General features: G+C 43.9%; 1 protein-coding gene across 19 annotated transcripts in view; it reads left to right on the forward strand.

The window, feature by feature from the left end:
• The window catches only part of CACNA1C (calcium voltage-gated channel subunit alpha1 C), a 724379-nt gene that overhangs the window by 401201 nt on the left and 295355 nt on the right, over positions 1-27823 (forward strand). The window lies entirely within an intron of this gene.

Consider the following 27823-nt stretch of genomic DNA (forward strand, 5'->3'; position numbering starts at 1 on the left):
GATTGATGAGATGCCACATGCCCCCCTCCTCACTTCACCCCTGGAGAAAAAAATAACTGAACCATTAGGGGCAGCTTCCAACAGATCAAGTTATCATCCTATTCCAATGAGATGCCTGGAACTTTCATATTCACAGCGCCCTGATCATTTAAGTGGGAATTGAGCACCCTGGGGGACTTCCAAACCAAGGGACTCACCCCTGGAAGCTTTGCCTGCCAGACTCTTCACCTCCAAGGAAAGATGCTGCCCTTTATCAGTACAAGTGAAGCCCTTGCTGCAAGGGGATTTTTCCCAGTGGGTGTCACAAAGGTTTGTTCTGGGCTGAGAGCTGGAATGAAAGGGCTCTGGTAGCGAGCAACATTAGAATTAAAGACCTAATGATACTAATTAACTTTCCCAGGCCCATGCTCCCTGCATTTATTATTTGTCGAGAGATAAAGCATTAAATAACAGGGCCAGCCTCTTTGGGAGCCCCGATTGGGATAAGGGGAATGTCCTCATTATAGTAAGCGAGATGGATGGTGTTCTGAGACTGGGGCAAGTCCCCAAGGATGACCTGCAGAAGGTGCAGCCTCCTTCTAAGCCAATGCCTTCTCCTGGCACAGTGTGGGATGGGGAAGGGGACTAAGGTAACTAGAAGAAGAGAAACAATTTCCACCAGCTTGGCCTCTTGCAAGGTCCAAGTCCTCAGCCACCTGTCTCCTTGGTCCCGTGGTAAAGCCCTGTGGCAGCGATGATCAAGTTGGCTGACTGTGATTATGGGAAAGTCCCTTGCCTCTCTGACCTCAGTTTTTTTCATTTATGAATAAAGGTACAAGAGGTCACATCAAACAAAATTTAACCTGGACAGGTTTCCTTGAAGTTCCTGAAATTACATGCAAAATGTCAGGTGTGCTTCTGAAGTATTTTTCAGGGGCTGAAAATCCATTGCTTGCCTTTGATTTTCAAAGAAGTCTTTGAACTAAAGGATAGGGTCTTGAGATGTTTTCCACCTGTCCATCTTGCTCTTCCAAGCTCTAAAGTTGATGACTTTAGAGCTTCCAAACCTGCTGCATTTGTCAGCACAGTCAATCTCAGCATTGGTGTTGCAAAGGCAGATGATGGATATTTGGGTCAGAAATGCCCTATATAGTAACTACTTTAAAGGAATTGACCAAGTAGCCTCGATAACATTCCTCAAACAGGGTGGCTGAGGTGCCCCCACCTCTTTTGTATCAGCTCTGGGAAGTCTGGCTCTCTTTCCCAGGTCACTCCCTACATGTTGTATCAATTCTAGGGTTACCTCTGAAGACCACTTCTATTGTTGGGCAGCCTGGGTAGTTTCCTTGTCATAGAGAACTAAGCCTAACTCCCCATGCTTGCTACCTGAGACCTCCACCCGCCCCAGCACCATCTCCATGTCCATGTCCTAGAGCTGGCACTGAAAGACAATCATTAGCATTTCTCATTCTCAATTTTACTAATAAATTATTAGTAATAAAGAGTTTGACTATTGGGGATGCTTGAGAAACTCCCCCAGAGTACTTGGAAGCATCTTAAGAGAAAATCAAAACAGTTCTATTTGAGGATTGGAGCATCCAGGAGGATTCTGGGAGACTGATTCCCAGGAACTGCCCAGGGGTCAGAGGGCCCTCTTCCAAGTGTGTGCTGCCTCCAGCCAGGTGCAGATAGTCTCCATTCTGTTTTGTTTTTGTTTTTGTTCTCCCAGACATTCTTTTGCTCTAATCAGTAGTTTTTAGCCAAGGCCCAAGAGGTCTGCAGGTAGAATTTCAGAGGGTGTAGAATGTGGGTGGGAAATAACTGGATATTTACTTTCATAGTCTTCTAACTGAAGTGTATCGTGTTATTTCTTTGTGAATAGAGGCAGCAAACCACTAATATTTTTAGTTTTTATGACTTTGTCCACTGCTCGAAACTATGAATATTTTCATATCACATTAGTATGGTTGTAGATGTCTCAAAAGTACCATTTTCCTTTATCACTACTTTGGAATGCTGGTGGTCCACTAGAATTTCGTTATTTAATACCGTGACAAAGAAGTATGTGTATTTTTATATTGCAAATTTGCCTTGTAAATATTTTGAGAACTGTATTTCAATATAATTTGTTTTATTTGCAATCCTTTATTTCCATTTAAGAACATCATTCTGGGAATGGATCCACAGGCATCACCAGAACTGCCAAAGGCATCCAAAGTCCAAAAAAACTTAAACTCTTATTCTAAATTGATAATTTGTCTCTTTAATTCTGTGTTGCTTATCCAAATCATATTATAGAGGGAACCCCAGGATCAAACAAGTGTCAGGCTGTGGGAGACTTAGAACTCCAAGAGATGTGTGAGTCAACTTGTATGTGCTAAAAATTGAAAGCAATCATATACCCTACATGGAAAAGTTCCCAACATGGCAAATTCCAGGAAGTACTTTGCCCTGTGCACTCTTTTACCTGTTCATTAAATAAGGCCTTAATCCATGAGCATTAAAAAGAAACTCGCATCTTTGTGAAACCAACTTAGAATAGCATCCATCAGGAATCTTGAGATCAGCTTATTTATTTAGTCCCCTTTGCAGCTGTTCCTTTAAGTATCATGGGAGGAAAGGCAGGAGGGAGCCTTTGGTATTTATCATCAGCATCAGGAATAGGAAGCCACTTAAACCTGGGCTACTAGTAGGTGAGAGGGGCAGTTTACACTAGTGGTTAGGATCATGCATTCTAGAATCAGCTAGAACTAGTTTGCAGTCCTGGGTTCAGGTCATAGCACTATCATTAACTAACTGTGTGTGATACAGGTAAGTTGTTCTGTCAGCTTTTTTGTGAAGTGTGCCATTAGGCATATCTGGGTTCCTATTATCATCAAACAGTTATAACTACTGCTCTTACCCCATGCAAATAGTCCCTGTACCACTTGGAAGACTCAAGAAGAGGGAGGTGGTAAGAATAAGTTTGTGTTAGTTTTCTGTCATTGTAACAAATACCAGAAAAAATCAACTAAGGAGGAGGCAAGGTGTATTTTTGTTCATGGTTTCAAGGCTTCAGTCTGTGGTTGAGCATCCCTTTGTCTTTGGTCCTGTGGAAGCACAGTGCATCACGGTGGAAGCATATGGTGGAGGAGAACTGTGCACCTCATGGATGCAAAGAATGGAACAGAAAGGAACCGGGGTCCCAATATCCCCTTCAAGGGCACATTCCCCATGACCCAACTTCCTTTAGCTAGGCCCCACCTCCTAAAGGCTCCAACCATCTTCCAATAGCACCACCAAGCTTTTAACACACAGGCTTTTTGGGAACATTGAGGATCCAAACTATAGCAAAAGTGAATGGGAATCAGTGGGGCCTAGAGCAGGGAATTTTGTGGCAACAGTTCATTGATGAGCCTGAAGTTCCCCTTTCATCTACATAATCATTATCTGGTGTCCCTGTCATCTACATAATCATTATCTCCTGGTTGACAAGACACCAGCATTGTGGGGCAGTTCTTTGGGTGGTAAGAATATGCCCTGTGTCCTTGGTTTCTAAGTAATGGTGTCTTTGTGTCCAGTTGAGTGAGGGTAAGCTGTGACTTTAGAATAAACCCATGCAGTTATAAATAGAAGAGGCTACATTCCCAGACAGAAAGAAGGCAAAGCCAATGACACAGCACAACAAGTTGAAATTTTCACTTCCTCATCTGTGATGATAAAGTTAATAGCAATAACAATCATCCTAAGAAAGGATTTTGTATCTGAGCCAGAGCAGGGGAAAGAGCCTTTTTCCCATGCCTTCCTGGGGACAGCTAGACACTCAAACCACGTCAAAACAGAAGGAACCAAAAATATAGCAAAATGCCCTTTGCCCTGTGGCCCTCACAGAGAACCCAGTGTGAGACAACCCGCTGCAGAATGGGCCAAGAGGGCAGAGGAAAAGGCAGGAGTCCAGTCCCAAATTTATCTATTGGTTTCAACTTCCTCCTTTAATCACTTCAGAAAAGCTGTTAATGAGCAGGCTATCCAATTGATTTCAACCCCTGGCTTCCCTTTCTACCAAAGGTGCTAATGAGCTGGGAAACCATAGATTCTTCAGGTGCAAGAATCTTAAGAGGTCAGAAGATTGCCACCCCTACCTGGAGGACCTCATCAGAACCTCAGAAAACTGTTAAGGGCCTCTCTGATTTTTCAAACCCTCTAGGTGAGCTAATTTATTTTACCCCTATTGATCACAAACCACAAAGTTACCAACCCAAGAGCTCTCTGATGGTTTCTCCCTGGGCATTCTCTAGTCACTCTTTTTCTGTAAGAGTTCCTTATATTTTCAAAGATGAGCTTATTTTTTGTTCATCTTCTTTCTATTGCCTTTTCTTCTCCAGGCTGCACAATTGTGTTTCGTTCATCCTTTCTGAACAAGTTATTTCTGACCATGTTGTAGTGAACTTTCTCTAGGTTCTTCTGCTACTTTGCTTATGGATCCCGGAACTGGGTGTAGAATCCACGAACTACTTTAGCAAAACTTTTTAGCAAAAGTGAGTAGAATTAGAGGAGGTCTTCTGGCAGCCTGCTGTGCCCTCCTTTCTTTCTTCCTTACAAAAACTGGTATTATCCTCTGCAATGCACAGAGATTTTTTCCATCCAAGTCTCTCTCCTTTGGGGTGCATATACTCTTTTTCTTTTCCTGGTAGACATTTCTGCATTTTCCTCTTTCTGAGCAGAGTGAAAGGTAAGGGAAGCTGAGGCAGAGTGAGTAGCAAGGACAAACCTGAGTCACTGGCCTCTTGAATCTTTAATCTTCCCCTTGGCATTTGTATAGTGCCAACGAGGGGCATTGCAAAGATAGATAAACTCCATAGCAGGATCATTTCAGTGGCCTTCAGAGAAATTCTTTGCAATCTGAAAGTTAACTCCTCAGCTTAGCAAATATTTTTTACTTTTTGGAATCTACTGCAAGAGTGATTACCCTAAAGCAATGTCTGTGTCCTATTTGGCATAAATGGAACATGTTGGACAGCATCTGGAAAGGGGCTTAGAATGGTCAACTCTGGGGATAGGGAGTCAGACATTTGCAAAGAGAGTGAGACAGAAACAACTAAGAACTCCTTCCTCAAGGATGGAAGTTGCTTTCTTCAGCTGAAGACATATAAAGATGAAGACTGCATTTGCAGAGCAAAATGAGTCTTTTCACCCATAACAGGTTGTACTGTGAGTCAGAGGTAGTTAAGAAAGAGAAAACATGAGCAAATGCCAGTGGGATAGAATCATAGTCTCCAGGCTGGAAAAGACTTTGGAGGGAATTTGCTGTAACTCCCTCATTTTATAGAAGGGAAGCCTGTCCTGCGTAAGCTCCTTGCTAATCACACAAGCTAGGGACAAAGCTGCTGTCCTAGAGACCTCTGCCTTCTTCCCTGCTTCCCTCTCTAAACAAATGAACTTCATCACCTATTTAGATAGGGGGAAAACAGGGCCCTCAGAAAACAATTTCAACTTTCTCAGTCTTCACCAAAGAAATAAATTGGTTCCTGCATTCTCCCTTACCCTGTTGACGGGGCACCTCTACAGCCCTGGGCCTAGCTACTGTCTCCCATGACTTCCCTCCCCCTCCCCCCTCTCTTACTAGCCTTGGTTGAGTCCCTCCTGTCCTTTGCTTTTACTGAAACTGGCATGACTAGTCTTTCTGTCTTCCTCATATCTTAATCCAGCTGCCACTTCGAAGCTAGGTTATCTTGCTAAAATGCATTTTTTGATAAAATCACCCCTGTTTAGAAAATTTACAATCCTTCTGTAGCCCCAACTGCCCCTAGGATAACTATCAAACTCCTTAACAGGGCTTACACATCAGTGGTTCTCACCCCTAGATGCACATTAGGAACACCTGGGTTTCTTGAAAAAAATAACCAGTGCCTGGGTCTTGCCCCTGGTGATTCCATATAATCCGTCTGGGGTGATGCTGGTGGTGTGCTACACACAGCTGGAATCTGACCTGATCAACTCAGAAAATCCAGTGATTAAATTTTCAGAATTCTTGCAAATGGGTTGTTAGCTATTGTTAAAAATTATATAAACTGGCATTCAGGTAAATGACATTAAAATCAAAGGTAGGGTCTGGAGTTTAGCTCAGTGGTAGAGAGTTTAGCTCAGTGGTAGAGTTTGATCTCAGCATCACATAAAAATAAATAAATATAAAGGTATTGTGTTCATCTACAACTAAAAAAATTAAAAATAAATTAAAAAAACAATGGTAATAAATACTCAAAGTTCTTCACTTCCTAATTTACTCAATTTTGTTACTAACTATGGTCTTGAGGTTATTTATATCAATTGAATCTATGAGGTGGATATATAATAGTGTGCTACTTCTGCACATCTCTTCCTAACCTTGTATTTTGTGATGTGTCTCATAGGTAACTTGATATCGGTCATGGTGGAAAAATTTACACAGAACTTGACAAATTGGCCATGTCCTGACTATTGCACTAGGTTCAATACTAGCATAGTAGATGCTCAGTATATGTTGAGTGGATAAATGAATGAATGGTCTCCTGACTTCCAGTGCTGTGTTCTTCCATCCTACCACACCACCTGACCTAGCCTTTCTAAATTCCCAAGGAGTTGAAGCTTCCATACCTGTGACAATTATGCTCTGTGATTACTGTTGTTGCACAAGGTATGAAGATGGTTCCCATGGTTCTTGTAATAATAAGGCTTTTTTATTGACTTAAGTTTTGTTTTTCCAGGTTTTGAATCCTCTCCATTTATTCATCCAATAATGCTGACTTTATTTTAGGCCTAGGGATTCCATGGATTATGAGGCATGTGAGGGTCCTATCTTCACAGATCTTTCAGTTAATGGGTGGCTCAGATGATTAAACGGGTAATAGCCATGAAATGTGATAAGTGCTTTAGAATGGAAAGCATCTGACTCAGGGATACCTCCTAGTCTATGGAGTTTCACAAAGGCTTCCCAGAGTTGGTAAAGTCTGGAGTTGACACTTGAGGCAAAGAGAAAGGTGGAAAGGTGTTCCATGCAACTGGAAAATTCTTTGTGATGGATTGAGAGACAGCCTAGCATGTTTAAGAAACTGCCAGAAGTTGGTGCATAGCATGCAAGGGGTGAATAGTGGCAGCTGAGGCTGGAAAATTAGGACAAGAGAGTCTTGGAAGCCACCTCCAGGATGGCTTGTATCCTTGGAATGGTGAGGCACCACTGAGGATTAAGAGAACTCACTCAAAGCAGTCCAGGAGACAGAAAGCAGGAGGAGGAGACCATGACTTTAGGAGGGAGGAGGCTCTTGGGATGGATAGAAGGTATCAGTTCAGGAAGCAGAATCATATCACACTTTCATGTAGACTCTGAAGAAGTCAAACTCATAGAAATAGAGAGTAGAAAGGTGGTTGCAAAGTTGGGGGTGGGGAACGTGGATGGGTCAAAGGGTACAGACTTTCAATTATGTGGTGCATGAGTTCCAGAGAAAAAAATATATAGCATAGTAACTACAGTTAATAAAAACATGTATTTGAAATATGCTGAGAGTAGATTATAAGAGTTCTCACCACAAATACAAAGGGAACTATATGAGGTGATGGATATGTTAATTATCTTGACTGTGATAATCCCTTCACCATGTATGTTAATATCAAAACACCATGTGGTACACCTCAATTATATGTAATTTTTATTTGTCAATTAAACCTTCATAATGTTGGGGGGAAAATAAGCAGCAGAGTCATGGAACATGATCACTGGGTTTGGTGATGTCGGTTAGAGAGGCCTGAAGAACCTGGGAGAGGTCAGGAGAGCTGGTCTATTCGTGGTTCATCTTTGGGTTTATGACATTGACAGTGTCTATGACGTATCCCAGCACAGTTGTCAAGGATGAAGTTAAATTTCTGGGTCTTGAGGTTGCAGGAGAGAAATGTAGGTTTTGATCATGAGCTTATGGGCAGTAACCAAAACTCCTAGAGCAAAGACCATTCCTTGTCTGGAGGATTGACTAGAGTAAGAGGAGTTGGGGCTTCTTAGGACATCAGGTATAATAAATGGCTATAGCAGGAAGAGAGATGAGACGGAGTAGGCAGAGAGGAAGCCAGAAGCCTGTGGGGTCATGGAGGTTGAGGAAGGCAGTGTGGGGGAGTGCGTGGTGAACAGGCATGCCCATGCCCTTGTGCAGAGTTGAGGCCAAGTTGGATGAGGACTGTGGCCACTGCATTCAGAGACATTTCAAAAATGTGAGCATGGCCGGTGGAGGGAAGAGGCAGAGGCTGAGGAATGCTGTGCTGAGTCAGGGGGAGGCAAGACCATGGTGTCAAGCATCTTAGCTCCTTCAAGACCCTGGACTGGGCAGGAGAAGAGAGAGAGAGAGAGAGAGAGAGAGAGAGAGAGAGAAGTTTGGGGATCAAAGGCTGTTTTGTGTGTGTGTGTGTGTGTTGTTTTAAAGCAGGAGTTAGTACATTTGGAGTAAAAAGGAAGATTGTTATCCTGTCCTTGGTGAATAAAGGAGAATGACCTTTTAAAGCAATCAATGCCATGTGTCATTTCATAACCCCTGTGTCTAACCTGATAGACATTTAGAATCATCTGAGATTGTCCCTTGCTTAGCCTCACTGCATTGATAATTGTTTCTACAGATTGTCCACTGCCTCCTCATTGTCCGTGCTGTGGGCCTTCAGTTTTCTTTTCCTTGACAAATTTCTTAAATAAGCCTCCTGTCACCAGCCTTTGGAGGCGTTGTTAAGTCCTTGTGTTGGAGCTCTGTTGGGGCTATGGCTCTTCCAAAGCCCACCCCTCCTAGTTCTCTTTAACCCCTCTGGTCCAAAGTCATTCTGTTCCTTCCCTCTCTCCTTACTGGGCAAGTTCCAATTAGTTACAATATGCTTATGTCGTTCCTTCCTCTCTTATTTCTCATTTATCAGAGTTTACAGAAAACTGCCTACGGTGCCTCCTATTCCCATGTTGAGGAAATTAAAGTGACCAAATTTTTTATTATAGCTTCTCTCAAGAATAGTTCTAGAAATCAGACTCCTGGAAGCTTATTAGTGGTGGAGAAATGGTCATTTCCACTTCATCTCCATTTCCTTACTTCTAGGCAGTTCAATTTCTAAGCTCTTTATAAATGGATCTTCTTTAAGAATTCTTCATGAAAGACCCCACAAGCCCAGGTCTTATGACTGGGGCAGTGGTATAATTTGGTATTTAAACAGGGATGCTTGTAAGAATGAAAGGAGGCCCTAATTGAATAGGACATCAGGACAAATGAACTAAATGGGGACTGTCCTGTGTTAGCCAGGACATAGTCACCCTACAAAGGATGAGAAATAATGTTTTTAATTGGTGTTTCACATTAAGAGATAATCATTGGGGCTGGGGTTGTGGCTCAGTGGTGTAGCACTTGCATGGCATGTGTGAGGCCCTGGATTTGATCCTCAGCACCACCTATACACAAATAAATAATAAAGGTACATTGACAACTAAAGAAATATTTAAAAAAAAAAAAAAAGAGAGATCTCTTTGGGCAGGGGTTGTAGCTCAGTGGTAGAGCGCTTGCCTAGCATGTGTGAGGCACCAGGTTTGATTCTCAGCATGGAATATAAATAAACAAATAAAATAAAAGTCAATTGACAACTAAATATATATATATATATATATATATATATATATATATTTAAAAAAAGATCCCCTTAAAAAAAATACAGATAATCATTGAGCATTTCCTGAATAGGAATCATTCAACTCACTGGAACCAAAGATTATCCAAGGTGAAGTCCTTGCCTTAAAAATCTGTTGGGGAAGAGATATACAAAATTCTCCATAAATTCAATTTGATAAGTTTGATTTCAGTTTCAATAGGTAATAGCTTTATGAACAAAGTGCTTTGTGAACAAAGTAGAAAAAGTGATTAGGTTGAAGAACTTTGGGAACCAGAAGATATGATGCAAGAACTAGGCTTTGAATAATACTTTGATTTGGAAGTGTCCCTCAAAGGTCCACATGTTAAAGCTTTGGTAATTAACTCATGGAACTATTAGAAGGTGTTACGAACCCTTAGGTGGTGGGGCCTACAAGAATGAAGTTAAATCAATGGGGATGTGCCCTTGAAGGGGATTGCAGGACCCCAGCCTTCCTTTCCTCTCTCTCTCTCTTTCTTTCCGCCCCTCCCTTTCTCTCCTACCATGTGGCTACCATGATGTGAAAAAAATCTCTCCTCCACACATGCTCCCACTATGTTGTATTGTGCCACCACATGCCAGAAACAAAACAAAAACAAAACAAAACAAACAAACAAACAACAACAAAAAAAACAAAACAGGACCAAGCAACTGTGACTTACCTCTGCAACCATGAACCAAAATAAACCTTTTCTCCTTTTAAGTTGATTTGCCTCAGGTATTTGTCACAGCAATAGAAAGCTGACCAACACAAAGAAAAAAATCAAGATTACCCAGCATTGATCTTTGGGAAACATCTAACGCTAAAGAAAGTGGAATTCTGGAGGCTTTTCAACAGGAGCAGTCAGTAGAGTGGGAAAGGACCAAGGGGAAGATTGCCAGGAAAGCCAGAAGAGAATAAAGGTCAAGGGAAGAATGCTCAATGCCATCAGGGATAACCAAGAAGAGGGCACTGGAACTCAGAGCAAACTAGTCATTTGGGGGTTTTAGTCAAATGACCAGATAGGATTCATAACTAGAGTGGGATGGAAGGGTGGAGCATAGAAAACAGCAATGATATAGCTTACTCCTTTCAACATTTGAAGTGAAGGCAAAAATTAAAGTTTGAACATTTAAGATGAAGTGAAGTTTAATGAAACAAATTTCTATTCAGTTAGTGAAGTTTTAAGAACGTTTGTTTCTACAGTGAGTTCTTAAAGAATAAACACTCTGGGTGTCAATATAAAAAATACTTCACTCTTGGTTCACTAAACTGGTATTTTCTGTTAGACTAACCACTGGCCAAGTGTGACTGTTTAAATTCAAATTCATTAAGATTAAGTAAAATTTGAAGTTCAATCCCTCATACTGAGTGCTCCATAGCCACCTGGCTAGTGGCTGCCATGTTGGACAGCACAGATCTGGATTTCCATCACCTGTGGTAGAAGCCTTGCTCAAGGCTCTGCCATATTTCATCATCTACCCAATTCCAAAGTGAAGAAAGACAGCTGATGTTTACATCAGATAAGATGAAGACTGCTGATAATGTTAAAGTCAACATTTTCCCTAGACCTTGACCTATAATAAATTGTTCCATGATACTAAACAAGAGAGAAATGTAGCTATGTGGATTATTTCTGATGATCCATGTATTTTCAGTCTTCATAGTTATTATCATAACTATTTTCATCTGATTCTTAGCCTTGTGCATCCATAGAAACTTAGTATTTCTGATTTTTGTAAAGTCATGTGATCATTAGGAAAATTTAGTAACATAGTCTCTTCCTTCCAGGAAGCTTCAGGGACCCCACTAGCTTTCCTCCTGTCTGGGCACATTAACCATACCCTGTTGGTTGGTGGGAATAAAAAGCGCCCTATTTGCCAGCTCCTTGGTGGTGAATTTCTGAGAAGCCATGGTGTGTGGACCCACACCCAGAACACAGTTTTCATTTCTCCCTAAGTAACTTTCCCCTTCATCCCTCAGTGGGAATTTGTCTTTGGGTGATTTTCTGTATTCAGAAGACTTCAATATTTAAAAAGGACTTTGCACTGTTTTGAATGCAGCAAGACTTGAATGCAGGCTGGAGAAATGTGACTGGCGACCAGGGAGGAGGCAAAAGATTGTACTTGTGCATCACCCCAGTTCCCTTTATCTGGTACATAGAGCACCTTGACTGAATGTCCTCTGCTTGGTCCCACTTTACATGGGTATGTTCATAGGCACATTCAGCAGAATGTGGCCACTAGAGAGCTTTTCTCTATGAACATCTGACCTTTGCTATGTTACTTAAATTCCCAGGAGAGTCCTTACTTTCATCCTTAAGAATCTGTGGCATTCCTAGACCAGTGACTAGAGTTAACCCTCTAGTGTTAGTACAGCAAAGTTCTGTCTGCTTTCCCAGCTCCTGGACAGACACCTACTCCTCAGTCAGAGCTCACCCTGGTGGCTGCTCCTGAACTAACAACTCCTGCAAGTGCTGTTTGCCTAATAGCCTGAAGCTAAGGATGTAACTTCACCTTCACTGAAATCTGGGCTTGCTAGGAGAGGCAAGGCCCTCAGGCACTGTCTCACAATAGAAGCTGCCTGACTACCTGAGCAGAAAATGCAGCCTGGGTGAAAGAGACCTCTTTCAATGACTGAGCAGAGGAATTGGTGAGCAGCATGTGGTGACTTCTAGCTGTAACCCTGGATAACGGGCCTGATCCTCCAAAATCTCCTCCTCCCAGGGAAGGCCCAGCATCCAGAAGTGGGACCAGAGTATAAGGTGGCTGACTACTGGAACCCTGCTCATTTTCTGGCTGTACAAAGAGCCATCTGTATAATCTTGGGCAAGCAGCAAGTGCAAAGAGATTTGTTGGAGTCTCACAGTCCAAATCTCCTTCACCTGTTGCTAACTGTGCTTTGGGTCAAACTACTAAACTTCTGAGCTTCTAATTTGTAAAAGAGTCTAAGAATACTTACTTTGTGGTGTTGTTATAGAGATTAAGTAATGTATGTCAAAATCCCAAAACGAATGTCTGCAGATGTTCCCTTATTCTCTTGAGCTTAAGTCCTTGTTGGGTCTTAATTTTCTACCTATCCAAAGTTCTTTATATAGGTTATAAGGTCTAAAGTTCTTTCATCTGAACAACCCTCCAGAGTAGGGACCACATGTCAAAATTAGACTTAAAAATGAGGCTTGAAGAAAAGCTATGCAATTTTCCAAAGTTCCAGGGCAGACCATTGGTGGGCCAAGTTGGAAATTAGGCTCCTGCAATTCACTGTGATCCTCTTCCCGCTCCTGATGTGGCTTCTCTCTGGTGTGAACACAGGGCCAGCCCCAATGTCACAGGATAAAGTAGGGCATGAACATGATGAATACAGGTGTTAGAATCTAAGGGCTGGAAAAAGTGTGACTAATAAAATCAAAATTTCTCTATTCCTTGATGCTTGATTTTAAAGGCAAGAAGTTGAATAAATCTGAGACTCTTCAAGTAGACCTTTAAATATTAAACCTTTTACTTAATTACAAAATTATAAAATCTCCTGCTGCCTGGAGAGAATGGTCATCTTCTCTCATTGGTGGAAGTGATGTTATCCCACTTACTGTATATATAAAAGGGAAGAGCTTTCAGCACTGTAATATCCTGAATGGTACTCTGAAAGGTCTCTCCCCTGGGCCCATCCAAGGCAGTCTCCAGAGATGCACTGGGGAGGTGGCGGAGCTGAACAGGAAGGGCTACAGTAATGGAGAATGCAAGAAGCAGTAAGAACAAAGTCTGTCTCACAGTAAAACATTTTTTTCCACCAAGAAAAACTTTTAATTGGTGCATTATAATTATACCTAATAGTGGGATTCATGGTTACATATTCCTACATGCATGCAATGTAATAGTATAATTTGGTCAGTTTCATTCCCCAGTACCTCCCCTTTCTCTCCCTCTTCTCCCTTTCCTCTACAGCTCTCACTTCTATTTTCATGAACTCCTCTCCCACACACCTTCCCCCCTGCCTTTTCCTCTCTAGCTTTCACATATAAGAGAAAACGTAATACCCTTGACTTTCTGAGTTCAGTTCAATTATTTTGCTTAATATAAACAAACTCTCAGATTCCACCCATTTTCCTGAAAATGACATAACATCATTATTCCTTATGGCTGAATAAAACTCCATTGTGAATAAAACTGCATTTTCTTTGTCTGTGTTGACTGGTTGGCTATTGTAAGTTGCGGATTGTGCTGCTATAAACGTGGGTATGAATGTATCAGTATAGTGTTCTGACTTAATGTTTTTGGGTAAATATCAAGGAGTGGTAGTAGAAGGGCTGGGTCATGTGGTGGTTCCATTCCTAGACTTTTGAGGAGACTCTGTGCTGTTTTCTATAGTGGTTAAACTAATTTATAATCCCACCATCAGTGTATAATCATTCCTTTCCCAAACATCCTCTCTAGCATTAATTATCATTTGTTTTATTGATGACTGCCATCAAGTGAAATCTCAGTGTGGTTTTGATTGGCTAAAATCGTTTGCTAAGATTGTTGAACATTTTTAAAAATTGATGAACATTTTTGAAAATTGTTGAACTTTTTTTTCACATATTTATTGGCAATTTGTATTTCTTCTTTTGAGAAATATCTGTTTAGCTAATTTGCCCCCTCACTGATTGGGTTATTTGGGTTTTTTTTTATGCTAAGTTTTTTGAGTTCTTTATATATTCTGGATATTAATCCTAGGTCAGAAGAGTAGCTGGGAAAGGTTTCCTCCCATTCTGTAAGTCCTCTCTTCATATTACTAATTGTTTCCTTTGCTGTGCAGAAGTTTTTAATTTGATGCTCTTCCATTTATTAATTCTTGGTATAATTTTCCTAAAGTTTTAGGACCACTATTGAGGAAGCTGTTGCCTCTGCCTGCATGTTGGAATGTTGACTTTGTGTTTTCTTCTAGCAATTGCAAAGTTTCTAGTCTAATTTTGTTTTGAGATGACTTTTGTGTTGGATGATAGGGATCCAGTTTTTATTCTTCTATATATGGCTTATCCAGTTTTCCCAGCACTATTTGTTAAGGCTGTGTTCCCTCTATCATGTTTTTGGTGCCTTTGTCAAGAATCAGATGACTGTACCAGATTAAAAATTTGTATTGTTCTGTTTCTGCTCTATACCTAGGATAGATGTGCTATGAGCTACATCTGCAAAACCAACCTGAGGCTAGACTACCTCAGTTAGGACCCAAATTCAACTTGCAGGTTTTATGTTTGCATTTTGTATCATTCTCCTTTTCCTTAGTTTCCCAGTGAAATTTTCATATTAGAATTCCCAGCCTTATTTTAGCTTTGCTTCAGTCTAAATAGTAAAGGAGCTTTTTAAAAACATAACAAAATAATAAACAGCTCTTTAGAGAATCAGTGCTCCCCTAGTGGCCAGAGGTTGTAGTTACAAGGAAAGCAAGTCAAGAGTAGCTCTAAGCCTCTGGAAAAGCAAAAGCCCCTGGAATCTTCCTGGAGAAAGCAGATTTTCCAGATGCTACTTCTTTTTTATTTTCTGAGATCTCCCACATCTTCCTTTTATGGAAGAACTTAAAGGCACATCTGTGAGTTCTGTGATTGGAGAAAAGTTAGGCAGTGAACAGGGAGCTTACTCGGCCTTTTTCTTTTGCATTTACATTAGCACAGACCTGAGCCATAAGAGTATTCTTGCTCATACTAATATCTGCTTTTGTGTGTGTGTGTGTGGTGGTGGTGGTGCTGCTATGGTTTGATTCCAGGACCTCATGCATGTCAGGCAAGTGCTCTACCACTAAGTCACATCCCCAGCCCCTAAAATTTGCCTTTTATTGAGAATTTAGCATGTACAGACAGAGATAATCTTATTGAATTCCTACAAGCTGGAATTCAGTGTTAGGGTCCCTAGTTTTCAGAGACTGATTTGTCAAGATTGCATATTGATAGATACTGGTTTGGCTCACTGGAGCCCAGGTGCCCATTCCCATGATCTGCTGTTTTGATTGACATTGAACTTCAGCAGTGGATGGTCCTATCCAGTTGGAGGGGTTTAGTTGACATAGGAAATGCATGTGGATGGTATATTTTATACAGGCTTAGGAGTGTGTCCAACACCCTAGTTGAATTATTTAGAGCTTGTAGGACCCATGGTGCTTTCCAGGGTGCCAGGCTATATGGTGGGGTTTTGCCTGTGCTGAGTTGTGTGTTTCAGTGAGATGCATCAGTTTTCCAAGACTTCTGAGGTGGGGAACAACAAAAAGAGGTGAAGAGAGGCATAACACTGGGAATTATGGAAATATTTTGCAGCTTGATTTTCTCTGTATTTATCACCAGCAAAGTTGTTTTTACCCCATTTTCTAGTCTGGGATACAGTGTTCTGCCCAAGGAAAGGAGGGATTATTTTTCTCTTTCTGTGACAGAAGAACAGAAGAAGCAGTTTAGCTGAACCAGTGGCTTGGGGCAGGCCTAATGGGGTCTGTGGCCTGGGGAATGTGCTGAGCTTAGAGGTAGCTGAGCAGTGGGTTGCTGCCCAGGCCTTGTGGTCCTCCAAGACACAGTTGAGAATCCTGTAACCTAGGGCCCCTGTGAATAGGGTAAGTTGTTGTCATCAAGACTAGTCTTGTCACCACCTACTAAATTTTCTGGGGACTCAGCAGACCCCGGCCTGTGGCCATACAGCAGCCTCCTCCTGGCCCAGAGCTCTGGCACAAAGCTAGGCCTCTCTGACTATTTAGTGTTTCATTAGTGGTTTTCCAAAGGCATGGGTCCAGCTTGGCTGAGCCACTCCATTCGGAAGTACGTGAACACTTAATAAAACCAGACTGTTGAAGGATCCCAAACCCAGGAATCTGGTCATTTGGAAGTCCATCTGGAGGCCCAGGGAAGGCTGCTGCAGTGTCTCAATGCTTTCCCTGTCTGGTAGCTTTTGTGCCATACATCTGTCTCTCTCCAGCTTGATGGTAGTAGTTCTTAACTATGGCTTTTCATATCTGAGGAAAGTTTGGACTCTCCCCAGAAAATACAGCTATGCAGGTACATACAACATTTTGCTTAGAATTGCAAAGCCACCTTCTAAAGATCAGTAGACCCTGGTTGAGAATCCCTGTGCTAAACCATAGTTGCTTCTAGAACTAGATGTGGATCCTATGAAGTGTTACCTCAACAAGAAGAATAAACAACATGTTTTGTGTGTTCTCTAGTTTTTTGTTTGGTTTGGTTTGGAAATTCCAGAAATTCAAGAGTTGTAAAATGGGGATAAGAGTATTAGAGTCACTTCAGACTTACTAGCTTTCCTGGGAGCTCATTTGAGTGACAGGCCTGTCCCAGACACAGTCACTCAGTGGCAATTGTGCAGAGCCCATAAGAGTTTTGGGGCCCTAGGGGCAAGTCCAGTAAACTTCAGCAGGGGAGCAGGAGTGGTTTCCAGCTGGTGCTAATGACAGCAGCCAGGTAAGGAGGAAAAGATAGAAGCTTTGGAGGCCACACACCTGCATTCAAGTACTCATTGCTAAGAGTTGTATGGCCCTGGGCAAGTCTGGAGACTACTGCTCTATAAATGGTAATAAAGTGTGTGGTTTCCAGGGAGTTCAGGTACAAAGGGTCTGGCACAAAGTAAGCTCAGTAAACTAAACAGTAGTTGATGTCAAAGATAGTGGGAGTTGTAGAACCAGTGAGGATTGAAAGACACGCTGTTACACGTGAGGAGGGTTAGCTTGTGGATCCTCAAGCTCTGAGTGTTTGGAGAACTCTCATGGCCTGCCCCATCAGAGCTCCTGCTGTGGGGAGGGGAGACAAGGACAGTGGGGAGAACGCACGCTTAGGTGTTTGGTGGCTGGCTACGACAGCATGCTTTGTGCCTCAGGTAAGCTGAAACTGGTGTCCTAGATGAGCAAGATAGACTTTGAAGTGGGCTGAACCCTGTCACTGCCACTCCTGAATTTCCATCATTGACCATCATTGACCCAAGGGCAGACTCAGAGTTAGATGAGCTCAGGACAGACTGGAGAAGCAGTGAGGAGAAAGAGAGATATTTGGCCTCTTCCAAAGGGTGGAGGGAAGACTTCTCACTTTTATTCTCAAAAAATTCTTTTGGAGTTGTTATTTGCCTCTTCCAAGTTGCCTTGCCCTTGGACAAACCCTCTTCACCCTGCCTACTTAGAGCTCTGAAGGCCTGATCTGCATATGCCCCCTCCCCAGGGAAAGCCCTGTTGTCTCCTGTGAGTCCCCTGGCAAGACATAGTATTAAAACTTACTTTGCGAAATTTGTTTGATAAAAGCAAGAGGACTTTTTTTTATCTTTAAATACAATATTATCTCAATGAATAAGCTTTTCCAAACTATATGTCCTCTCTTCCCCTTGAGCATCCTGAGGTGCTTTGGCAATGAACAATCCACCTAGGAAGGAAGGAGCAGAAACAACTGGGTCTGAAGGAGTGGCTGTGGGTACCTGCTTGTGTGTAGCACAACCTTTCATTTCAGCCCCATCCTGACCCCCATCAAAGTCCCAGCTGAGCAGGAACAACTCACAGCTGATTACCGCTGTCTATATGAGTGGCATGGCTGCTTTTGCCTCCTCTGACCATCAGGTGCTCACAAATTTATTGTGGTGTTCTAAACACATAGTCTTGGCCTCTATGGAAGGGAAGGATGATGTGGCTGGGTGGCATTCAGGGAGACAGAGCTCTGACATGCAGATCTGGAGAGACCTGGCACTCAGAAGCCAGGTGACATCCCTGAACCCGGTTTCCTTGCCTGCAGGTCGGGCAGTGTGGGTCCTCCACACCATGCATCCTCCCCACCTTCTGCTGAGTTGTCATCACCTGATGAAGATTATATTGGGAGGATCATTTTGAAATGTGCTGTTCCAGAATTCCAGGTCTGGAGAAGGGCTATGCTGCTCAAAGCCATGGAAAGAAATGGGAATGTGCAGGAACCAGAGGAAGCCGACTATGGGGTCCAGAGAGATTCCACACAGTTTCTGGGTCTTATGTCTCCAAAGAGGCTCAGCAGTTCAGGAAAGAGCAGAGGGAGGCCAAAGTCATATTCTTACTTGGAGATTTAAGAATAGAAAGGATTCATAAAATGCTGTTAGTGGGAAGCCAGAAGAGCAATCCTGCAGGCAGACAGGAAGAAAATCCCTAGGAGAGGCTGGACAGCCCTGGCCTCTTGGAAGTCAGTGATTGCATGGCCTCCGCCCAATGAGGCTTCACACTCTAAGCCATTGTGTGCCCAATTGTGTCATATTTCTACGACAGATTGGGTTGTACAATATTTGTTTTAAAATCTTCACCAATAGATCAAATGCACAACCTCCAAGGCCCTCCACGGGCTGGCTTTCCTCACCTGGGCTTTTCTCCCATAATCCTCCTACTTCAAAGGCATTCAAAACCACTGCCATTTCCCAGATGTTCCCCTCAAGCTTTCTGTATCCTTCACTACCTTGTCCTTTGAAGAAGTAATTCAAATGTCACCCTTAATGAAGTCTTCCCTTGCCTTCCTATGCCTGCACGAGTAGATCTGTCCTTTTTGGACTTGGGCATCTGTGCTCTTCCCTGTGTCCTGGCTTCTGTACATGAGACTAGACAGTACATCCCACAGGGTCGACAGTTGACCACTGTGCCTGGCTCCCAGTAGTGCCCTGGAAATACAGATAAGCCACTGGCCAGCTGACACTGACTTAGTATGCTTTTTTTCTCACCCTGAGATCTGGTGCTCAGTGCTGGCTTCCACAACCCATGTTTGTCCCGAAACCCCTACACTTCTGTGGCCAAACAGCCACTTCTTCAGTGAACACCTGGGAGCCTCAGGATCTAAGTGGGTGGGTAGGCCAAGACCTGCAGCCTAACCCCTCGGACACTGTGCTCAGTATCCTGGCTTGTCAAGGTGGGCCCAGCAGCACACATCTGGAGGCCAAGCAGCATGCATGTTGCAGATAAATCTTATGGAGCTGTGTGAAGCCTACAGTGTCTATGCCCTGGACTGAAGATTCTCCCAAAATAGTGGGGAAGAAGAGGACCGTAGCCCACACTGGGACAAAACCTCTCATTGTCCCTGCATCCTGCAGGTCATTCTCACCCCCCGTCACTGCTGGCTCTCTGTCCTGATAAACAATTACCTGGCCCTATTCCTGATTGTGGCGCCTTCTCTCACTTAACCCAGCTAATGTGCTCAGGGAGAGGGAGAGAAGGGATGGCTGACTAGAAGGAGCTCCCCAGCAGGACCTGAGGTGTGCAGGACCAGGTTGTTGTGCCTCCCCATGGCTTCCCTCCCTCTGAGCAAAGCTTGAAGGATCAGAGCTGGGCTGGGAGAGCAGGAAGAACTTGGGCAGAGCATCTGGGCAGACAGGATGAGCGAAGGGAGCCAAAGAGAAGAGCGATTTGGCTCTGGGATCTGTCAAAGAACAGAACGTTACAATAAGAGAAACAGACAAGGGACAAGCTGCGCGAGGGAAAATGTCTGGGGAAGCAAGAGAACAGAGGTGTGTTCAGCCACTTTTGTCGCCCTGAGCAGGATTGTTATTAGTAATATTGAATACATTATCCCAGCACCCAGAGGGAGGCGAGCGGTGTCATTGTTGAAACTGATTAGATTGGGGATTTATCTTGCAGTTGGCAATGGCCCTGACAGACAGACTGGAGAAGCGTGGTGGACAGAGGTCCTGCAGCCCTGCAGGGTGAGAGGTGCCTTTGTACAGGGACGGGCCATCACCCTGAAGAATGGAAGCTGGGCTGCTTCTCCAGGCAGAGCCAGGCCTGCTGCTGTGGGAAGGCAGACAGTCCCTCATCCTGGAGCCTGATGTGTGCTCTCATATCTAAGACTGCACTGCTGTTTGACCTTGAATGAGTCCCTTGACCTTTCTAACCTGAAAGCATCTATTTACTGGGGAGGAATTGGGAGATTTGAGGAACTGTGGAGAGAAGGGGTGGAAGTGCTCTGGGAAGGAAGCAGGAGTCCGTGAAGAGGGCTGGGGGCCTGCCTGCAGGGTGTTATGAGGACCTCTCATCCTACCCTTTACAGGCTCCTTCCTGATTGGACAGAGTCAACAGCAAAATCCTCATCAGGATTCATTCCTTTCTATCTTAAAAGCATCGGGGTCTCCAGAGCTTTCCATTTAGTCCCAAAATCAGTCTATAATGAACCAGCATCTCCAAAGCAGGGGCATCTCAGAAAGGAAAGCAGTGCTGGGTGTGGAAGAGCAGTGTTCAGCTCAGGAGGCTGAGGCAGGAGGATCGTGAATTCAAACCCAGCCTCAGAAACTTAGTGAGGCCCTAAACAACTCAGCAAGACCCTGTCTCTAAATAAAATAAATAAAAAGGGGTGAGGATGTGGCCCAGTGGTTTAGCGCCCCTGAGTTCAATCCCTACCCCCAATAAAAAGGAAGGCAGTATCCAGAGGTGGGTAGGGGGCGCAGCCTGTCCATAATTTCTTCGAACACTATGCAGCTGTGGGGCTTCCAGGACCCACCTTGAACTCCCTGGTTTCTCCTAGACGCCAGGGCACACTTTATTGGGCATTCTACCTAGAATTTCTTGATCCAGCCCATTTAAACCTCAGGACAGTTGGAGACAAGCATAAAGGGATTGAGTGGGCAGCCTGGATACAGGGGAACCTGGTGGTTTTTAGGTTCCTGGATGTATCAGTAATGACTGAGGTGTTATCTCAGTACCCTGGCTACCGTCCCTGCCACAGACCCCAAAAAAGAGAGCTTTCTGTACCATGTGATCCTCTCCCCACACAGTTTACGGTCCATTTTATTGAAGAGTCCACTCACAGCATCCTGAGATCATTAATTACTTGGAATAAGTTCATTGTGTATTCTGAACCCTGGCTTTTCTGTCTCATGATTTTCTTGGAAATTTAATGTCAAAGTATCTGTCTTTAACCACCAGGGGTTTGATTTCCTCCTTGCAAGAGATTTAGACAATAATCCTTATAGCAGCTGTGACCCAATTTTTAAAAATTTCACCTCCTAGAGGTGAATGCAAAGGCATAGGTGGGGTGGTCCTGGGACTGTGTGGTAGAGCCTGGATGAAGTCCCTGGGCTTTGTGTGATTTCACTGAATGTAATCCACCTCAATAATGCTGTGAGGTGGTTAACATTGAACCCATTCCACAGAAGGGTGAACTGAGGCTGGGGAATCTAAATCATTTGCCCAAATGATGTATCTTATGGACTGAGATTCAAACACAGTCTTGTGGTGGTTTGTTTTCTCTCATATGTGGAAACTAGAGAGAAAAAAAGGTCAAGAAAGATCCAGCTGGTTTCTAAGGGGCAGGTGCTTTGTGGCCCATAATGGACCACCCACCCATCACCCAATTAAAAGCATGCGATTTGGAGGCAGAGGGACCTGTATTTGAGGGCCCACCTCCCCATTCACATGCTCTGTGTGAGCTTGACCTCGCTGAACCTCAGTGTCCTCATCTGTACCCTGCTAACCACATAGGGCTATTAGGAGTACTTGATGAAATAAGGAACAGTGCCTTCTCTGACCCCCTCAGATTAGTTTAGGGTCTCCCATTATGAACCCCTACAGCACTCTGCTTTCACTTAAGGTAATCTCCCTTGGGTGTGTCTGCCACCTCTCAAGTTCCCTAAGATCAGGGGTCCCAGCTGACCTGCCCAATACCGAGTCCTAGGCCCCAAATCAAGGATGCATTTGAATCCTCATCCAGGTGACCCATTGTGTGGGCAGTCCTTTATGAAGTGAGTTTAATGTTACCGCCTCATGGTGGTGTAGAGAGGAATAAATGAGATCATGCAGACTGCCCGGCACATAGCTCAGGCTAACAGTCTCCAGGCATCTGGTCAGAGATTGATACATTTTTGATACTTGGACTAACTGGCTAGTAAATAACAGAGGTGTAGTAGCTACATCTACCAACTACACTGGCCACTTCAGTCAATACCTTCCCTTATGCCCAGCCCTCCCTGCACCCAGGTACCTCCTTCCTCTAGGCCCGGCCTCACCAGTGACCTCCTCCTCACTGCTCTGCAGCTCCCTCACTCTCTGTGCCCAGAACCTGCTCAGGGATCACATCCTTCTTTAATTTTCTCCCTGCCATTTCCCACACCCTTCTCTGTGTAATTGGGCTGCTTCAGGTGGCACCACAGGGCTTGGTACAGGACAAGATTATTCTTGCACTACTGCACACATGCTTTTGAGTTTTCAGCCATTTGTGGGTATGTCAGGGTGCTGACAGGTGGGGGAACCCATACTCCCTGCTTCCAGCTAGCACGTGAAGTACAAGCCTGAGCAGAGATGGCTGGAGGGATGTTCTATTGGATGGTAGTGGGAGCTCACAGTTACGTGTTCAGGGACCTTATGTGGGTGTGTGGTCTGAACCTTGGACTTCTTTATTCTGACCATAACCTTTGGCTTTGATCCTGCTTGATGATCAAGTTGAAGCTTTATGATGAAGGTTGTAGTTAACCTAGGGGTCAGAAGATGTTAATTGATTTTTGAAGAAAGGGCTAAAGTTTGTTTTTTAATTTTTTTTTGTGTTCCATCCATCCGTGCTTCTCAAAATATTCATTGGCGTTTTTATGCACATGATCTTCTGGTAGGCACTGAATCAAATGAAACTAACATATCCATTTTCTAGCTTCACAGTGTGAAGATGTAAAAACCAACCCACCAATGAGGACTAAAGCTGTGTTCTTAAAAATTAATAACATAAATAGATGGAATGGGAGAATATCATGCTAAGTGAAATAAGCCAATCCCAGAGAACCAAAGACCAAATGTTTTCTCTGATATGGGGATGCTAATTCATAATAAGGGAGGAAAGGTGGCTAGGGAAGAATAGAGGTAGTTTGGATTAGAAAGAGGGGAGTGAAGGGAGGGGGGAACATGGGGGGTAGGAAGGATAGTAGAATGAATCAGACATTATTACCCTATGTTCATATGATTACAAGACCAGTATAATTCTACATCACATACAACCAAAAGAATGAGAAGTTATACTCCATTTATATATGATGTGTCAAAATGCATTCTACTGTCATGTATAGCTAATTAGAACAAATAAAAAAGAAAAAGAAAAAAGTTTCTTACACTCATTCATATCACACGCTTGCCATAAAGGACACATTTTCAGGTTCATGACCTCATCTGATCATCCTGTGAGGTGGGTAGGTAGGACAGGTGTGCCCTTGAACACGTGGAAAAACTGTGGCAGAGTGTAAGGATGACCCACTGGCAGACAGGAAAGCAACTGCAGATCCTTGAGTGGGCAGGGCCTCTCAAGCACAGCCCTGAGAGCCAGATGGCCTGGGTATGAGTCCTCACTGCTCCATGTTTTTTCAGCTGTGTCTCCTTAATCTCCTTATGCATCAGTTTTCCCATCTTTTCAATGGGTACAATACTTATTTTGTCAAACCATTAAGAGAATTCAGCTAGTTATTTTGTGCAAAGTAAGTATCAACTTATGTTCTTGGCACAGAGTAAGCACTGAATGTTTGCTAAATAAAAACACAGACTTAGGAGTGCATATGGAATTCTTTACACTATGTCCTCTCCTTTTGTATGCCTCTGAGCATCTCTGCAATAAGATGGAAGGAAAGAAGGAAGGGATAAAAGGTAGGTAGGACAGAAGGTCGGTAGGAATGATCACTTCTTTTTCTGCTATTTAGGGAAGGATCCAGATGTAGAGTGAGCCTCAGGAAGATGGATTGAGGACCCCATTGTTTTAAGTCGTTGCCTAAAACTTCATGGATTTGCTTTCTGCATGAGAGTTGCATGTCTACGTTTCCCAGCAGGGAAGAGCAATGCTAGCTCAGTTACACTATTTCACTAAGATGGCAGTACTCATTGCAAGGACTGGAACATGCTGCCTGAGAATACCTTGATTTCCAATCTAGCTTTCAGACTCCACCAAAGCTAGATAATTATCTAAGCAGCACCTGCCCTTTCTGACTGTTTATCTTATTGGCTGGCAGCGCTCCAGGCCTTTTATGTTAGGCCTCTCCTCTCTTTCCTGGAGCTCAAAGGATGATCATGAAGTGGAAGTGGAGAGTGGTGTGCAATGTGTGGCTGGCCAGGAGCCTCCACCCAGGAGCACAGCTTGAAGGGGCAACTCCATGTGCTTCTAGAGAACCATGGGCAACAGTCAGAGAGTAAGGCAGGAGGTCGCCCTACAGGCAGAGTGAACGTGGAAACAGACAGCTTGCTGCCCCATGCCTCACTCTGCCTCTTACTACTGTGTGATCCCAATCAAGGCATTTAACCTGTCTGAGTCTCAGTGGTCCTCTCTGTGAAATGGGAATTTGAATACTGGCTCTGATCACTTCACATGTGAAATTGATTTGTAAGTCTCAACGTTCTGCTGATGTTCTAATCCAGAGACAGCAGCAGTGCGCCAGAGCTGACTGCACCACCATCAGCAGATCCTATTCAGCCTGCCTGAACCAGCCTGGTGCAACCCCAGGATCTGTGGGATCCTCAGTGGTCCTGTCTCAGGGAAAAAGAAGGGTTCTGAGTTAGTAGCACACTGGAACATCACTCCCTTCAAGATTTATTCTTGGGGTTATGATTTAAGCCATAATCAATTACAATACCTTATGAAGGACAAGTTTGGTGGATATTTTTCCACCCATTTGACGATTGCTATGAAAGTGTTTTGATCTTTTTTTGGGGTGGTTGGCTATTATTATTATATCAGTGATTGAACCCAGAGGCACTTAACTGCTAAGCTACATCCCCAACCATTTTATTCTTTTATTTTTAATTTTGAGGCAGGGTCTCCCTAAGTTGCTTAGAGCCTCACCAAACTGCTGACACTGGATTTGAACCTGCAATCCTGCTGCCTCAGCCTCCTGAGCAGCTGGATTTCAGTCCTGCCCCACTGTGCCTGTCTTGTTTTTTTTTTTTTTTTACTTCCTCCTCAGTAGGTATGGGAGTTGAAAGGGACAGCCAGATCATGAGATCTTGGAGTTACAGGGATTTAAGAATGGCATTGTAGGGGAAGGGGAGAGGGAGCTGGGGATATGTCACAGCTCAGAGACACAAGGCCAGGATGCAGGACTGGAGTGACAAGGGACAAACTATAGTCTTCCACAAATTTCCTGGAGGTCATTCTGCTTTCAACACCCTTATTTCCTTTCTGACCAGTGTCTCATCCCCTCAAAAGTCAAGGTGAAGTAGATCCAACTGCAGGCTGAAGACACGTCTTGCATTTGAGGCCATGGGTCTTGGCCATGGCTGACCAGTGGACTGTGTCAGTGGTTGCATTGGGGTGGGCTGCACAGTGATGGTGCTGGAGGCAGCAATGAGCGTGACATTGGGAGGACGAGGAGGTGGGTTTTGGAGAGCCGGGCATGGGACTGCAGGCACGAGACTCCCACACTGGCATCGCTTCTTAGAGGACTCTGCACAGCCCTGGTTGCCATCCCAAGGCTGTTTTCCTTTTTCTTTCCCTTTAATTAATTTAAACTTTTTGATTAAGTGACAGCTCTCATCACTTCTGGCAGCTGCTAAGAGACAAGATAATTTATAGATGCATTGACACTATATGATTAGGACAAGGGTGGTAAATAGCAGACGAGAAGACAGCCCTCCCAACTTGGAGGGCCCCTCCCACCTCCTGAGCGAGCCCCACGCAGGTGTCTCTTGGGGGCCACGTGGAATGTTTGCCTTTCCCCACCACCAGACAATGAGGATGATGGTGTGTAGGCACTGCCATTGTCACATGGGCCACTGCTGTGCTGTGCTGCCCAAGGACTTCCCAGAACTGTCCATTTCCACCTGGGGTAAATGCTTTATTCTGAGGCTCAAAACTTCTAGAAGCCCACTGGCCAGAATTTCCTTGCTGGTATTGCAGAGCATACTCTGGGGCTTCATGCAACCAGCCTGGGCCTGGGACATGGGATCCCCTGGGCTGGTCACTCCTGGGAAGCCAAGAGCTCCTCTGAATGTCAGGAGAATGCTGTCCCTTTCTCTGTGTGGCCTGCTGTGGAAAAGGTTGAGAATCCCCACTAGTCCACTCCTGTGCCTGCAGCTAGCATAGTAATTAAGCTGCCCCAGGAAATATGGCCTTTGTTCTTCAAACTTGTCAGTTTCCGGCTCCCGAAGAAGGTCCCTATCACTCCTTCCGCATATTAACCAGCAGTGTTCACAGGGGTCACCTGGCACCCTCTTTCCTGGTAAGGACATTTTTTTGTGTTTCACCCCCTGTGATCTAACATTCTGTGTGTGCCTTTTCTTAGGACTGCTCTAGTCTCAGAATCACCCCACCAAAGTCATGATGGGCCACTCAGGTGGCATTTTGTGTTGGGGGAGGGTTACCTGGTGTATCTATTATCAGTATTTTCAAGACATGATTAAATCAGTGACCCCCAACCTTGTACATCCTGACCAATTAGTCTTCTTGTGAGATGAAGGCCTGAGCCCTTGCAGAGCTCTAGCTTGTTGGGCACACCCTTCCCAATGCAGACTTTTCACTTGTACCTGAGAAGTAAGGCACAAGAACCCCACCTGATGAATGAAGTGCCCTGGTTCCAGAAGATTGAATGGATGAAAACACGTTAAGATAAATGATCTATCTTGTCAGCTTCCAGGGATTGCTTGTTAATGTCAGAAGAAAGGAAGCAGTTGAGGTTTCCCCTGAAAGATTAGTTTGTGGCTTGTGTTTTTGTGAAGAGCCAAGCATGAATGACTGAGAGGGATCCATGTGGTACGTATTCCTAATTTCCCTGCAATTTGCTTGGCACAGATGTTCCCATAAATACATTTAATTACATGACTGTTAGCTTATTTTGTTGTGGGAACTCCCTGCCTCTGTTTCCCCAGACCACCAAGGCTTTCTGGTGTAGATCTCTTGCAGGAGAACTGAGCTACTCACTCAGAGACATCAGGAACAGTTGGGGAGGGTGTATGGATGTGTTCTACTGATCCAAGTCACTTTGGTTTTTAAAAGCTTTTATTTTAAAATGTGGATTCATAGGAAGTTCCAACGATGGTGCACAGAGGTCCTCTTTGCCCCTCACCCTGTTTCCCCCAATGGTTACATCTTATATAACTGTGGCATACAGTCAGCACCAGGAAACTGATCTTAGTACTTGCATGTATGATTCTGTCACTTCATCACATGTAGATGTATGTGACATGGCCACCCTCTAGATAGAGACCCCTTCCATCACTGCAGAGATCACCCTTGTGCTTCTGCCTCAGTCTTACCTGCCACCTTCCTTCTACACACGACCCTTGGAAAACACTAATGTGTACTCCATCTCTATAATT

This window comes from Sciurus vulgaris (genome assembly GCF_902686455.1).
Source record: "Sciurus vulgaris genome assembly, chromosome: 5".
Taxonomy (NCBI): Eukaryota; Metazoa; Chordata; class Mammalia; order Rodentia; family Sciuridae; genus Sciurus; species Sciurus vulgaris.